The sequence below is a fragment of the Tachyglossus aculeatus genome, chromosome 22, assembly GCF_015852505.1.
Source record: "Tachyglossus aculeatus isolate mTacAcu1 chromosome 22, mTacAcu1.pri, whole genome shotgun sequence".
Taxonomy (NCBI): Eukaryota; Metazoa; Chordata; class Mammalia; order Monotremata; family Tachyglossidae; genus Tachyglossus; species Tachyglossus aculeatus.
In genome coordinates, this window is record NC_052087.1 from 43476107 (window position 1) to 43492275 (window position 16169).

At 45.1% G+C, this 16169-nt stretch overlaps 1 non-coding gene across 1 annotated transcript; it reads left to right on the forward strand.

Annotated features, from left to right (window-relative positions):
- The first annotated feature begins 6338 nt into the window (after positions 1 to 6338).
- On the forward strand, positions 6339 to 6476 carry LOC119944373. The gene has a single exon (XR_005455858.1). It is a non-coding gene; the product is annotated as a small nucleolar RNA SNORA7 (small nucleolar RNA).
- Positions 6477 to 16169: the final 9693 nt, after the last annotated feature.

Sequence of the window (16169 nt, forward strand, 5' to 3'; positions counted from 1 at the left end):
AACCCAGCTTAGAACAGTGCTTGGGACATAGTAAGTACTAACAAATGCCATCATCGTCATCATTCTCTTATTAACAGGGAGGTGATAAGCACATCTTGGGCAATCCGCAAACAGTCTGTGACAATGAGCAGGGCATGGGAAAGCAAAGGATGAGTGGAAGAAGAAGTTTTTTGAAAAAAACAGCTGTTCAAGCCCTCACCAGGCCCCCAAAATAAGACCAAGGTTATTGAAGAATCCCCCTTCTACACCCCAATCCATCTCCCCAGCAGGCTCAGCCTGGAAGCCGACAGCCGGGCTTGGTGTGGCCTAGTGGAAAGAGCATGGGCCTGGAAGTCCGAGGACATGGATTCCCATCCCAGCTCTGCCACATGTCTGCTGGGTGACTTTAGGCAAATCACTTCACTTCTCTGGACCTCACGTGTAAAAAGGGGATTAAGACTGTGAACCCCATGTGGGACAAGGACTCTGTCTGATCCGATTACCTTGTATCTAACCCAGTGCTTAGAACAATGCTTGGCACATAAATAAATACCCCAATTATAATTACTAGAAAATCAGTCAATCAGTTACGTTAACTGAACACTTACTCTGTGCAGAACGTTGTTCTAAGCGCTTGGGAGAATACAATAGAGTTGGCAGTCAACCCCTGGCTTCAAGGAGTTTACAATCCAGAGGGGGAGGCAGACACTCCGCCGCCCAGCCCCACAACACTTATGTCCATATTCATAATTTATTTATTTATATTAATGTCTTTCTACCCTCTGGAGTGTAAGCTCATTATGGGCAGGGAATGTGTCTGTTATACTGGTATATTGTACTTTCCCAAGTGTTTAGTAGAGTCCTCTACACACACAGTAAGCACTCAATAAATACGATTGACTTACTGACTGACACTAAAATCAATTAGAGGTAGGAAGTCCTGTTAATTCCAGGTGGAGGAAGAAGCTGAAGGTCAGTTCAGGCCAGGACCTTTTAATCTTTAAATGTTCCCCTGCTTATGGGATGGTATTCCCCTGCATTGGGATGGGGTCATCGGTTTTGATTTATCCCACTGGGTAGGAAGTAGTAGTGGAGAATACTCATGTGAGAATTACACAGGATGGGAATTAGACAGTCATTCATTCAATCATATTTATTGAGCACTTACTGTGTGCAGAGCACTGTACTAAGCGCTTGGGAAGTACAAGTTGGCAACATATAGAGACGGTCCCTACCCAACAGTGGGCTCACAGTCTCCCTCTCCCTCCCTGGGGTGGCTAACAATCAATCCAACAATCAATCATTGGTATTTACTGAGCGCTTACTATGTGCAGAGCACTGTTCTAAGCGATTACAATCTAAGAAAGGTGTCGTGAATTAATTAGGAGGGGCTGAAATTTAGGAAGGTTTGAAAAGGTGGGAAGAGCTTGGGTCTGGTGGATTAGGGGAGGGGGGAAGTCACTCAATTAATTAATTAAGTTTGAGAAAGTACACTAGAAATCAGCTCTTTCACTTCTACCTTCCTTTAAGCATCTCCTACTACAATACATCCTGCAGATGGGAATTCGACAGGCCCTTTTTTTAATGGTATTCGTTAAACTCTTATTATGTGCCAGGCACTGGACTAAGCTCTGGGGTTAGATACAAGCTAGTCACATTGGACACAGTCCATGTCCCACAAGTGACTTGCTGTCTCATTCCCCATTTTACAAGATGAGGTAATTGAGGCACAGAGTAGTGAAATGACTCACCCAAGGTCATACAGCAGATGAGTGGAGAGCTAGGATTAGAAACCAGTTCTTTTTGTCTCCCAGGCCCATGCTCTATCCATTAGGCCACGCTGCTTCTCAGTCCCTTGGGGTTCCTTGTACCTCACAATCTAAGGTAGCCTAGTGAATGAGCACCTGGCTGGAGAGGGGGTGGGGAAAGAGGGTCTCTGAACAGGACCCTGCTAATCAGAGCTGGGGGCCAAGGCGAGGAGCTTGTTGCCCCTCCCCATCCTCTTCCACCCTACCACCCACTGACATAAACTTCAGACCGGAAAGGTAAACCCTAGGGCCCAGATTGCTGCAGGAAACAGAGGGAAAGGATGGGAGGGGAGAGAGAAAGAGGCTAAAATGAAATTCAAGTGTTGGAAATTCTTAGTGTTCTTCAAGTGCTTAAGAGAAAAAAGGCAATCACCATCAATCTCGATATAGAGAGGGTGAGCTAGTGATGAGAAGTAGTGTGGCTTAATGGAAAGAGCACAGGCTTGGGAATCAGAGGTCCTGGGTTCTAATTCCGGCTCTGCCACTTGTCAGCTGTGTGACCTTGGGCAAGTCACTTCACTTCTCTGGGCCTCAGTTACCTCATCTGGAAAATGGGGATGAAGACTGTGAGCCCCGCGTAGGACAACCTGATTTCCTTGTATCTACCCCAGTGCTTAGAACAGTGCTTGGCACATAGTAAGCGCTTAACAAATACAAACATTATTATTATTATTATTTTCCCAACGGTGAGTATCTCTCTGGAGATGCTCAGCGTCGATCTATTCTGAAGACCCCTGAGCCCTTTGAGTGGTCTCTGGTGCCCAGGAGGGAGGGAGTGAAGACAGGCAGAGGATGGTCTCCCCAGACCAGATAAGGACTGGGAACCAGGGGAGGAAGAGGGAGGAAATGGGCGGCTTGCCCAGATGGGAGGCAATCATCCTTCTCGGTGGAAGAGCAGCAGCTATTTATTTCCCTAATGGGCCAATGTCTTTGCTTGGAATGAATGGTTGGTGAAAGCTGAAATCGCCGAGCAGGCCTTTGCACACAACGGAGATGGGACAGACACACAAATCTATTCCTTGTTTAAAGATCACAGCTAAGAATAGACATGCACCCAGACACACTCACTCTCACGCACGCAAGCACACACACAACACACGTGCGTGCATGTGCGTGTGCACACACACACACACACACACACACACTCACACACACACACACACACACACACACAAACCATACCCAAAGGAAAGCCAAACTGCACATAAGATGAGCCTGGCACATTACCTAACTTAACTGTGAAAACATCAGTGTTCTCTGGGAGAAAAGTGGAGAGCGGGGGAGGGCTAGAGATGAGGTACACAAGCTGACTACCCGATTGAAGTTGGAAGCATGAGGCATCAGGAAGACTGCCAGAAACAAAGCCAGAGGGAGATGGGGGATGTGGAGGGAGACATAAAGATAGATTTCATAGCCCCTGTGCTGAACTCAGTACCCTGAGTCCTCGATAAAAGAATCTATAATATTTATTGAGTACTTTCCCTATGCAGAACACTGTACTGCTTTCATTCATCCATTCAATCATATTTATTGAGCCCTTACTGTTTGCAGAGCACTGAACTAAGTGCTTGAGAAAGTACAACGTAACAATAAACAGACACATTCCCTGTCGACAATGAGCTTCCAGTCTAAGGGGAGACAGATATTAATAGAAATAAATGACAGATATGTACATAAGCACTGTGGGGCTGGGAGAAGGGATGAATAATAATAATAATAATAATAATGGTATTTGTTAAGCACTTACTATATGCAAAGCACTGTTCTAAACACTGGGGGGATACAAATTGATCAGGTTGTCCCACGTGGGGCTCACAGTCTTAATCCCCCTTTTACAGATACAGGTAACTGAGGCACAGAGAAGTTAAGTGACTTGCCCAAAGTCACACAGCTGACAATTGGTGGAGCCAGGATTTGAACCCATGACCTCTGACTCCAAAGCCCAGGCTCTTTCCACTGAGCCACCCTGAATAAAGGGAGCAAGTCCAGGAGACTCAGAAGGGATTGGGAGAAGAGGAAAGGAGGGCTTAGTTGGGGAAGGCTTCTTGAAGATGTGCCTTCAGTAAGGCTTTGAATTGGGAGATAGCAATTATCTGTTAGATTTGAGGAGGGAGGGCATTCCAGGCCAGAGACAGGATGTGGGTGAGAGGTCAGTGGCGAGGTAGACGAGATGGAGGTAGAGTGAGAAGGTTAGCATTAGAGGAGCTAAGTGTGCGGGCTGGGTTGTAGTAGGAGCGTAGCAAGGTGAGGTAGGGTGTCCCCTTTTAGACTGTGAGCCCACTGTTGGGTAGGGACTGTCTCTATATGTTGCCAATTTGTACTTCCCAAGCGCTTAGTACAGTGCTGTGCACACAGTAAGCGCTCAATAAATACGATTGATGATGATGAGGTAGGAGGGGGCAAGGTGATTGAATGCTTTAAAATCAGTGGCGAGGAGCTTTTGTTTGACGCCCAGGTGGATTGGCAACTACTGGAGTTTCTTGAGGAGTGGGGAAACATGACCCGAATGTTTTTGTAGAAAAATGATCCGGGCAGCAGAGTGACGTATGGACTGGAGTGGGGAGAGACAGGAGGAGGTGAGGTCAGCAAGGAGGCTGATACAGAAATCAAGGTGGGGTAGGATAAGTGATTGGGTTAAAGTGGTAGCGGTTTGGATGGAGAGGGAAGGGCAGATTTTAGTGTTGTTGTTGAAGGTGGAACAGACTACGTGCTTGGGATAGAACAGTAGCATTAGTAGATGTGATCCCTGTCCTCAAGGAGCTTACAGTCCAGCAGGAGAAGCAGATACAGATGTCAATTATGGATAGCAGGAAGCAACCAACTATAAATATAGGTACATAAGAATTGTGGGAGTAGGGTGAGTGCTTAAGTGCTGAAAGGGTATGGAGTCAACTGCATTGGTGATACAATAGGGAGGAGAATAGGATAGAGAGGTAGTGGTTAGCTAGGAAGGTCTCCCGGAGATGGGATTTTCATTGAACTTTGAAGATGGGGAGAGAGGTGGTCTGTCAGGTGTGAAGGGACAGAGAGTTCCAGCCAGGAGGTAGGGCGTGAGTGAGGGATTGGCTAAGAGAGAGGAGGTCGAGGCACCGTAAGCAGATGGCTATTAGATGAGCGAAGTGCACAGACTGAGTTGAAGTGGGAAAGGAAGAAGGCGAAATACGGGGGAGAAAGAGATGATTGAGTTGTTGAGTGCCTTAAAGCCAGGGGTGAAGAGACTGTATGCTCCTTGTGGGCAGGGAATGTGTCTGTTTACTGTTGTATTGTACTCTCCCAAGCACTTAGTACAGTGCTCGATAAATAGGATTGAAAGAATGATCGAATAGTAGAGAGAGATGGATAAACACTGGAGATTTTTGAGGACTGGGGGGACATATGCAGGATGACATTTTAGAAAAGTGATCCAGGCGATTCTCCTGGTTTTCAGCCTTCCCCGGGTAGGGATGAAGGGGAGACGAGCATCAGAGTTTTACTGGGTGGAGGTGGAGCCAAGGAGAAGGAAAGAAGGGAGAAGAAATGTCTTTCGCAGCTCCTGCCACCTCCAAAGAAGGTACGGTCTGAACCGAGGTTCAGTCCAGGCCAGCCCGGCCCACCTTCACTCTGGAATGCAGCAGCAACATCTGTGCTGCTCTGGACTGCTTCCTTCCCTTTTTTATGGTATTTATTGAGTGTTTACAGTGTACCAGGCACTATACTAAGCACTGGAGTAGACACAAGCTAATCAGGCTGGCCACAGTCCCTTTCTCACCTGGGGCTTACAGTCTTAATCCCCATTTTACAGATGAGGTAAGTGAGGTACAGAGAAGTTGAGTGACTGGTCCAAGGTCACCCAGCAGACAAGTGGTGGGGATAGGATTAGAATCCAGGTCCTTCTGACTCCCAGGCCTGTGCTCTAACCACTAGACAACAGAGCTTTCTTACCTCATTGGGTATGTAGAGGATCAAACTGATTGCATAGAGCATTTTCTAATAGGGATTTATGAGATAATAATAATAATAATAATGTAAATAATAATAGGGGTATTTGTTAAGCACTTTCCCTGTGCCAAGCACTGTACTAAGCACAGGCCTGGATTCTTTTTCCTTTTTTATGGTACTTGTTAAGCACTTAGTATGTGCCAGGCACTGTACTATAAAAGTGCTCGGGTAGATCCAAAATAATCATGTTGGACACAGTCCCTGTCTCACAGGGGGTTCACAGTCTTAATCCCCATTTTACAGATGAGGGAAATGAGTTAGTCAATCACATTTACTGAGCGCTTACTGTGTGGAGCACTGTATTAAGAGCTTGGGAGAGTACAATATGACAATATAACATACTCAATTCCCTGCTCACAATGAGCTTACAGGCTAGAGGGGCAGAAAAGTGAAATGACTTGCCCCAAGTCACATAGCAGACAAGCGGCAGAGCTGGGATTAGAACCCAGGTCTTTCTGCCTCCCAGGCCCGGGTTCTATTCGCTAGACCGTGCTGCAGACCTGGAAGAAAGCAATCCAAATGATCTAATGGATGGGAATCTGTGACTATTTTAGCCTAGGTAGAAAAAGCTTACCCCTCTCAGGGTTGCACCTAGGGAGTTTCCAGTCCTCTACCATTCTCGGCTATGGGAGGGAGAGTCAAGCAGAGGTCTACCCATTCCATTCCTAGCTTGGCCAGTGGCTAGCGAGTGGAAAGTAATCTGCTACAAGTCAAAACTCACATGTGCTGGGCAGCAGCGGCATAGGAGAGAGTCGAGGGCAGAGACTCAAGTTTACCGCACAGAAGGATATGAATCCACTACCAGAACGATTGCAGATGGAGGTGAGGTGTTTTGGGAGAGATGTGTCCATGGTGTCGCTATGGATCGGAGATGACTCGACAGCATAAGATAAGAAACAGCTAATTGTTTCCTGGTATACGAAAGGACAGTTTAACAAATGGGGCGATCAACTATTCAGCATCTCCAGTGAGGAGCCATCTGTCAATCAATAGCACTCATTGAGTACCTACTGTGTGCAGAGCACGGCACTTGTATATATTTGTACAGATATATTACTCTATTTATTTTACTTGCACATATTAACTATTCTATTTATTTTGTTAATAATGTGCATATAGCTTTAATTCCATTTGTTCTGATGATTTTGACACCTGTCTACATGTTTTGTTTTGTTGTCTGTCTCCCCCTTCTAGACTGTGAGCCCACTGTTGGGTAGGGACCATCTGTATATGTTGCCAACTTGTACTTCCCAAGCGCTTAGTACAGTGCTCTGCACACAGTAAGTGCTCAATAAATACAATCGAATAAATGAATGAATGAATGTACTAAATGTTTGAGAGAGTGCAATAGAACCAGGAGACATTACCACAGGCCCACAAGGAGCTAACAATCTCATGATAGGAAGACATACACAAAAATAGGAGGAAAAAAAATGGGTATAAAGACAGGGACCTAAGAGCTAAGGGGAGAAAGGGTAGGAGGGGGATTGTGAGTCTTGTCTGTCAGTCATTCTGTTGTGTGACCTTGGGCAGGTCGCTTACCTTCTCTGTGGCTCAGTTACCTCATCGGTAAAATGGGGATTAAAAGTGTGAGCCCCACGTGGGGCAACCTGATTACCCTGTATCTACCCCAGAGCTTAGAACCCTGCTTGGCACATACTAAGCACTTAACAAATACCATAATTACTATTATCATTATTATGTTTATTGAGCACTTACTGAGTGCAGAGCACTCCACCAAGCACTTGATAATACACACATCCCCTGCTCACAATGAGCTTACAGTCTAGATGGGGAGACAGGCATTAATATAAATAAACAAAATGACAGATATGGACATAAATGCTGTGGGGCTGGGTGGTGGGGATGAATAAAAGAAGCAAGTCAGGGTGATGCAGAAGGGAATGGGTGTTTAGGTGACACAGAGGTATGGAAGTGGCAGTTGGCAGATAAAGATCAGTTAGGGAAGGCCACCTGCAGAAGATATGATTTCCAAAGAGCTTTAAATGTCACGAGACTCAGATTAGACAACAGGAAGAATTTCTTGGAAGTAGGTGTGGATAGGCTTACTGGATCAAGCTCTGGGAATGGCTAAGGACTGTCCTCCTTTGATCCTTAGAAACCTGGGGTAGACCCATTTTACACTAGTGTACCTGGCATTTTTTATTTATGTACATATCTCTATGTGCATTCGTGTGTTTGTTCAGCTGTTTCTGCCCTGGTGGGCTTGTTCTACCTCCGGTTTTATCATTGTTCTTCTTCCTGCTTTCATTATCTGTACCTTACTTGAGAAGCAGCGTGGCTTAATGGGATGAGCACAAGCTTGAGAGGCAGAGAACATGGATTCTAATCCCAGATCTGCCACTTCTCTGCTGTGTAACTTTTGGCAAGTCACTTCACTTATCTGTGCCTCAGTTCCCTCCTCTGGAAAATGGGGATTAAGACTGTGAGCCCCACGTGCGTTAACCTGATTACCTTGTATCTACCCCAGCTCTTAGAACAGTGCTTGGCTCAGAGTAAGCAGTTAACAAATATCATCTTCATTATCATTATTATTATCACTTGGAACCCCACTAGACTGTAAGCTCCTTGAGGGCAGGGATCATGTCTACCAGCTCCGTTATATTGTACTCTCCCAAGTGCTTGGTACAGTGCTCTGCACACAGTATGTGCTTAATCAATCAATCACATTTATTTAATCAATCAATTAATTGTACCTTATTGAGTACTTACTATTGATTGATCAATGAATAAATAAGATTGACTGATTGATTGAGTGCTTACTTTGTGTAGAGCACTGTACCAAGCTCCTGGGGGAGTACAGTACAATAGAGTTGATAGTCACATTCCCTGCCCACAATGAGCTCACAGTTTAGAGGGGGAGACAGACATATTATTATTAATTACCATTGTTCAATTATGGCCTAGTTGGATAGAGCACGGGCCTGGGAGTCAGATGGTCATGGGTTCTAAACCTGGATCCGTCACCTGTCTGCTGGTGACCTTGGGCAAGTCATTTCACTTCTCTGTAAAATGGGAATTAGGACTGTGAGCCCTGTGTGAGACGGGAACTGTGTCCAACACAATTATCTCATATCTACCCCAGCGCTTAAAACAGTACCTGGCACATAGTAAGCACTTAACAAATACCATTATTATTATTATCTAATAATAATGAGTCTCTCAAGGGCCAGAACCTCCCCAGTCTTCCTTAGACTCCGTCTGTAACCCCCCAGCTGTACAGAGAGCTCTGCACTGGGCAAACCTGCTACAGTAGACAACTTGATTACCTTGTATCTACCCCAGCGCTTCGAACAGTACCTGGCACATACTAAGCGCTTAACAAATACCATAATTATTATTGTTATTAGGTGACTGACTAACACTGAACATCTCTCCCAACTCCTTGAACCACTGCCCCCTCCCCCCTGCACCCCATCTCTACATTGTCTCCTCCAGGGAGATAGTGCTTGGCCCACAGTAAGCGCTAAGTAACTATGCCTGAATGAATGAATGAATGAAGGTGGGTGATTCAGACTTCCAGTCCATCCAATGCTTCAGCGCTTAGAACAGTGCTCTGCACATAGTAAACGCTTAATAAATGCCATTAACATTAATAAATGGCAATAAATGCCATTATTACCAACAAGGTTCGTAAACAGTCAGAAGAAGTTGCCAAAACAGCAGATCTCAATGAGATTGGGCAGGATTTCTTGGGCTGGGCTGGACCCCCAGAGCAGGGGGGGATCTAGACTTAAAGGCGTCTTGATTTGGGGGCCGACTTGGCTCGGTGTGCCAAATGAATGAGCTGTGAAGCATGGGCCCCTCGTGGGGCTGCATGCAAGCCCTGGACCACTTGTACCTTCTCTGACAATGCCTGCTGCTGCCACAGCCACTATGCTTTTCACAGGGCCTTTCTCTTTCTCTTATTCCCTCCCTTTCTCTTTCACCTCTCTTCCTCTTTGTCTCCTTGTTTCTCCCCACCTCTTTCTCTCTTCCCCCCTTTCTCTCTCCCTCTTTCCTCTCTCCCATTTTCTCTCTCCTTCTTTCCCTCATTACTTCCCCTTCTTTCTTTCCCTCCCTGTCTCACCTCCTCTTTCTCTCCTTCTCTGTCTCCCCACTTCTCTTCCTTTTTTCTCTCTCCCTTTCTCTACTTCTCTCTCTCAACCTCCTCTTTCTTCCCGTTTCTCTCCCCCTTTTATATCTCCTTTCTCCATCTCTCCCCTTCTTCCTCTCCTTCTGTCATTCCTCCTTCTTTCTTTCCCCCTTTCTCTCTTCCCCTTTCCTTTTCTTGCTCCCTGTTTCTCTTTTCCTCTTTCCTCCCTATCTCTCCCTCCTCCTTTTCTCATCCCATCTTCCCTCTCTCCCTCTCTTTCTCTCCCTCCTTCTTCTTCCTTTCTTTTCTTCTTTCGTTTTTCTTTTCCTTCCTTCCTTCTTTCCTTTCTTCTGTTCTATAGCTTTCTTCCTCTCCCTCCCACTACCGTTTTCCCTCTCTATCATTTTCTTTTTCCCCTTTACTCTTTCTTTCTTTTTCATTCTCTCTTTGAATTTATTTTAATCTCTTTCTGGCTCAGTTTCAATCCCTGTGATTTTTCTCTCTGTTTCAGTAAGGGTTTCTCTCTCTGTGTCTGATTTTCTCCCCTTCTATTCCTATTTTTGCATCTATTCTGCTTTCCTCTCACCTTCGTTTTCAGTTCACTGCTGTGAAATTTCCTTTACACTTCTGAAATAGAAAAATGGAGAACGTAAATCACAGATATGAATTCCAACAGTGTCTTACCCACTGTGTGTGCTTAATTCACAAATGTTATTGCTTCTTTCAGCCTGCTGAAAAGCTATGTTCACCATTCAGAGACTCAATCCCAGTCTCTTTGCTTTGGGAATTTGAGAAAACTGGGTGGGAAGAGCAATTCCCAAAGGAATGGGGTGAAATATCCAAACAGGGAATCATGGGAGAAATGCATGAGGAAAAGATGGAAAGCAAAGGAAAAAAAATGAACAAAAATCCCTCGGAACTTTTTTGTTCTGGTTTCCCTAAGAGCTAACGAATCAGCTGCGTAATCTGTCCTGTGACAACAAGTCTAGTTCTGTTGGTGGGTAACTTGAACACACTCTGACTGTAGCTCAAACATGTTAGAGCCTTGGGCAGGAATTCTGCTGGTGTGCTGATGATATGTTGAAATAGCAAAAGTATGAACCCATAAGCCCATGAAAAGCTGGGTAAGTGAAGAGGTAGTTTCTTCTCAAGACTTTAGAATACTGTAATGTCAAATGCTCTGTTGGTTCAGTTAACTGGTGAATAGTCAATGGTGGAGAAGCGTTAAATTAAGCAAAGAGACTCCAGGAGCCCTTCTTCATAAATGTTGTTTATTTTTTAAGAAATGAAAAATATCCTAGCAGGGTGGAATTACTCCAGGGTTCTACAAACACTGTTTCTGGATTTGGGGTTCCTTCCTTCATTTCCCAAAAATAAACTCTCTTTCTAAAAGAGAAACAGAAGTTGAATATTTGAAAAATACACTTTCAAATGGCTTCCCAGAATCCTGAGGAGGAACTTACGCTTAGAACAGTGCTTTGCACATAGTAAGTGCTTAATGAATGCCATAAAAAAAACTGACCTTCTAAGGGTCATCAAATCCAGCTTCCTGCCTCCATGCAAGATTATCCCAGTCTCTTGAGCTAATTCATAGGAAAAACAGTGGAAATTGACTTTTTGTTTTGAAAAGAAAATAATAATTTCAGTTTCACTAAAGAGAAAAATTATAATTATTATTGTTAAGCATTTACTATGTGCCAAGCTCTGTACTAAGCACTGGGTTAGACACAGTGCTTGATTTTAAATCACAGATCAAGGGAATGAAAACTTACGGAGGGAAGCCAACTGCTCTGCCCTGCAGATAGAACAAGTCGAAATAGTATTTATAAGTAATGGAGATCCAAGATAACCAGATCAGATGCAACAGGACTCACAGTCTAAGAGGGAGGGGAGAGTGGCTATCATACCCATCAGAAAACTGAGTCCCAGAAAGGTTAAGCAACTTGCCCAAGGTCACAAACCAAGCTGGAAGCAATGCTGGGCTTAGGACCTGGGTCTTCTGAATCCCTTTCCTCTATTCTTTCTACTCTAGAGCTTAGAACAGTGCTTGGCACATAGTAAGCACTTAACAAATGCCATCATCATCATTAGGCCACAGTGCCACCTTATTGCCATAGTAAGTAAGCACTTAACTAATACCATCATCATCATTAGGCCACAGTGCCACCTTATTGCTCCCACCAAATTTTTACCATCAAAAGAAAAATTCAAGTTGAAATTTCCTGACCACCGAAACAGTTAAACAACTAACTAGGCTACCAGACATAGCAGTACAAATGGTTGGAAACCCTTAAGAATATGAGTGGCTTTCCATGCCAATCTACCATTCCATGGGGGATGGTGGAAGTGTCATTCATTCATTCAGTCATATTTATTGAGTGCTTACTATGCACAGAGCACTGTACTTAACACTTGGAAAGTACAATTTAGCCTGAAAACATAGGCAGAGACCAGATGAATTCTAAAGGCCCTTCCACATCCTTAATTCCGTGGACCCATTAGCCAAACGGTAACTTCTCTAGGAAACACGTCTACTAACTCTTATATTGTATTCTCCCAAGCACTTAGTACAGTTGTCCACACAAAGAAAGCACTCAATACAATTGATTGATTGATCTCTAGCTAGAATCCCTGATGGTGTAGTCTAGTGGGCAGAGCATGGACCTGGGAATCAGAAGACTTGAGTTCGAGTCCTGGCACTGCCACTTGCCTCAGGGAAAGTCGCTTAACTTTTCTGGTCCTCAGTTTCCTCACCTGTGAAATGGGGAAGAGATAGATCGCGAGCCCCATGTGAGAAAGGGGCTGTGTCCAATCTGGTAACTTTGTATGTGCTTAGAACATACTAAACACTTGAGAAACACCATCATTATGAGAAGACTCTGAGCAGAAACATATGAGAGTGAAAATTCATGTGATGATCCTCCCTCTGCCACCAGGCAGAGGGTTTGATATGGTGCATAAAGTAATCCCTTCAGCATCCCAATGCATCTGAAAGCTTTTATAGAAAATAGGATGCACCAGGAACTCCAAAAAGTGCTAGGAAAATCAGATGATATTCAGCAAACTCTAAAAAATGCCGACCCTGTTATTGCAAACAATAGGCCATTGAGTAGGCATATGTAGTTGTGTTTCTAATTTCCCTCACTTCTGTGCCCTCAACTGTTATGTGAGAAGCAGAGGGTTCTCTTCCATCAGAAACATTTAACACTTTCATTTGTTTGCGTGTGTGCATACACACACACATCCTCAGGCCCTCTGCAGCTTTTTGTCAGGTTCAGGAACCTTCAGAAGTGGGTTGTTGTAATTCCTCTGAACCCTGAAATTCCCCCCACTCCTCAGGTGGGCAGTATGAAAGAGGCAGACAAAGAAACAAGGAGACAGAGATGGAGAGAGAAAGAGAGAGAGAGAGACAGGAGGAGAAGCAGAAGGTGAGGTAGAAGAGAAGAGAAAATGAGAGACGTGTTACTGTCCCTGGAGACTTCAGCAAAGTTTCCCTTCCCCCAAGCTCCACAGGCCCCGGGGTTTCTCAACCCCCACCCCAGGCCCATAGAAGCTCTGGGGTTTTTCCTTCCCCAACTTCATATAAGCACCTAGGTCCTTGACAAGTTCTCTTTCCCTCAGACCTCTCTGACTGATGCTCCATCCACCATTTTATTAGGCCCTCACAGTCAGCCCTCCTTTATGATGAAACTGTAAGCAGGGCAACTCTCACAAGAAGTCTGCTTTTTTCCTTTCTATGTGGCCTCATTGATTTGATGAGAGCTTTGCTTTCTCGAAGCTTCCCAGGGTGGCAATGGCACAAGAGGATAGGGCTAGGGATTGACAGAAAAGGCCTGATGGGCATTTTGTCAATCAGGCAGGCTTGCTGTTGTCACGGCTCCCAAGTGGAGCCCTGAGGCAGGGCAACTGATTCTTGTTCAAAAGATGCTGTGTTCTTCTAAACAGGGCAATCCCCACAAATATTTGGCTGAGATTTTTCATACCAGGGCAGGTCTGGGGAAAAAATGGCTGTTTTTGCTCAGAAATACATTTGGATGCCATGGAAGGCCCTGAATGGGGTTCTGTGTCAAATGTCAAATTTCCTCTCTCTCCCTTTCCCTCCAATCGGATCCTTGTCCTTCCCAAATCAAACAAGTTCCTTCTCCTACTATGGCTTTCTCTTCCCATTAAGTCACAGTCAGTCTTCCCAAGCCCTTCAACTGCCCCTTCCACTTCAACTCCTCTGGCCTCAGCAGCCCCCAATTCCCCTTAGCTGATTGATTGACAAGACTCTCTCGGGCCCCCGATGTCAGGCTGATTGGAAGCAGATGGAACAAAAGAGACAGCCCTTGAGGCTGGGAAGATTAGGATGACAACAGCCTTTCGGTCTGGCGAGGTTCCAGGGGAGCGATACGGAAGCAGAGTTATGAAGAGTGCTACGGATGCAGTCTATTTTCATCAGGTGGCCTGGAGGGGAGGGAAAATAACAACATGAGGGGAAAAAAAATCAAAGCAGAAGATGCATTGCGGATCCCAGCCGAAGTAGCATGCTCTGCTGGATAAAGCACAGGCCTGAGAGTCAGAAGGACCTGGTTTTTAATCCCAGCTCCACCGCTTGTCTGCTGTGTGAGCTTCGGCAAGTCACTTACTTTGGCAAGTCTGTAAAATGGGGATTAAAGACTGTGAGATCCAAGTGGAACATGGATTGTGTCCAACCTGATTACCTTGTGTCTACCCCAGTGCTTAGAACAGTGCCTGGCACATAGGTAGTGCTTAACAAATGCCATTAAAAAAAAAAAAACTATTTCTCAGGCAGTCCTTCTCCAAAGCTGTTTCCTTGACGCCAATTCGTGCAGTCCTCTCTCAGTTTTCTAGCCTCTGACAGACCATCTTGCACCCAATCTGATCTTTCCTCCAGCATGATATTTTTCTGTCATCCATGCTACTCGACCAGTCATTCAGTAGAATGGGTCATTTGCCTGGTTTCATGCTGGATGGTCCAATTTTCAGCTGGTCTGGCTCTTGGTCTAAAATGGACATGTCACTGGGTGACTTTTGTGTCCTGAACTTCACCATCCAGTTCCCTTCTGTCACAATCAATTAATCAATCAGTGGTTTTACTGAGTTCTTACTGTGTGCAGGGCACTGAACTAAGCGCTTGGGAGAGTACGATATAACAATATAACAGACATATTCCTTGCCCACAGTGAGCTTTTTGGCTAGAGAGGGAGACAGACATTAATATGAAAACATAAATTATGGACATATACATAAGTGCTGCAGGATTGAGGAAGGGGCTGAATAAAGGGAGCATGGCCTAGTGGATAAAGCCTGGGCCTGGGAGTCAGAAGGACCTGGGTTCTAAACCCAGCTCTGCCAATTACTTACTGTGTGACCTTGGGCAAGTCACTTTAGGTCCTCTGGACCTCAGTTTTCTCAACTGCAAAATGGGGATTAAATGCCTGTTCTCCCTCCTACTTACACTATGCGCCCCTTGTAGGATAGGGATTGTGTCCGACCTAATTAACTTAAACATACCCCAGCGTTTAGAACAGTGTTTGACACATAGTAAATGTTTAACCCCCTCTCAGGGTTGCACCTGGAGAGTTTCCAGAATTCTACCCATCTCGGCTATGGGAGGAAGAGTCAAGCAGAAGCCTACCCATTCCATTCCTAGCTTGGGTAGTGGCTAGCGAGTCAAAGGAAGTCTGCTTCGAGTCCAAACTCACCCATGCTGGGCAGCAGCGGCATCGGAGAGAGTCGAAGGCAGAGACTTGAGTTTACTGCATGGAAGGCGGCAATGGTAAACCACTTCCATACTTTGACCAAGAAAACTCTATGGATCCACTACCATAATGATTGCAGATGGAGAGCGGGGTGTTCTGGGAGAGATGTGCCCATGTTGTTGCTATGGGTCAGAAATGACTCAAGAACATAAGACAAGAGAAGACATGTTTAACAAATACCATTTTTTAAAAAGGAGCAAATTAGTGTGACGCAGAAGGGAATGGGAGAAAAGGAAATGAGGGCTTAGGGAAGGCCTCTTGGAGGAGTTGTGCCTTTAATAAGGCTTTAAATGTGAGAAGAGTCATTGTCAGGCTCCCACAGCTGAGTTCTGTGTCTCAGAACCGGGGTGCTCCGGTCTATGCCTCGCCGGGGGGTCGGGGAGGGGAATGTCAAGGGTTCCCCCCAAAAAATGCTCTAGGTTCAGAAGAACTTGGAGTACTCCTGCAAAATGGTGTGCGTGGGTATTTATTAAGCACTTTCTATGTACCAGGCACTGTACTAAGCCCTGGGGTGGATACAAGCAAACTGAGTGGGACACAGTC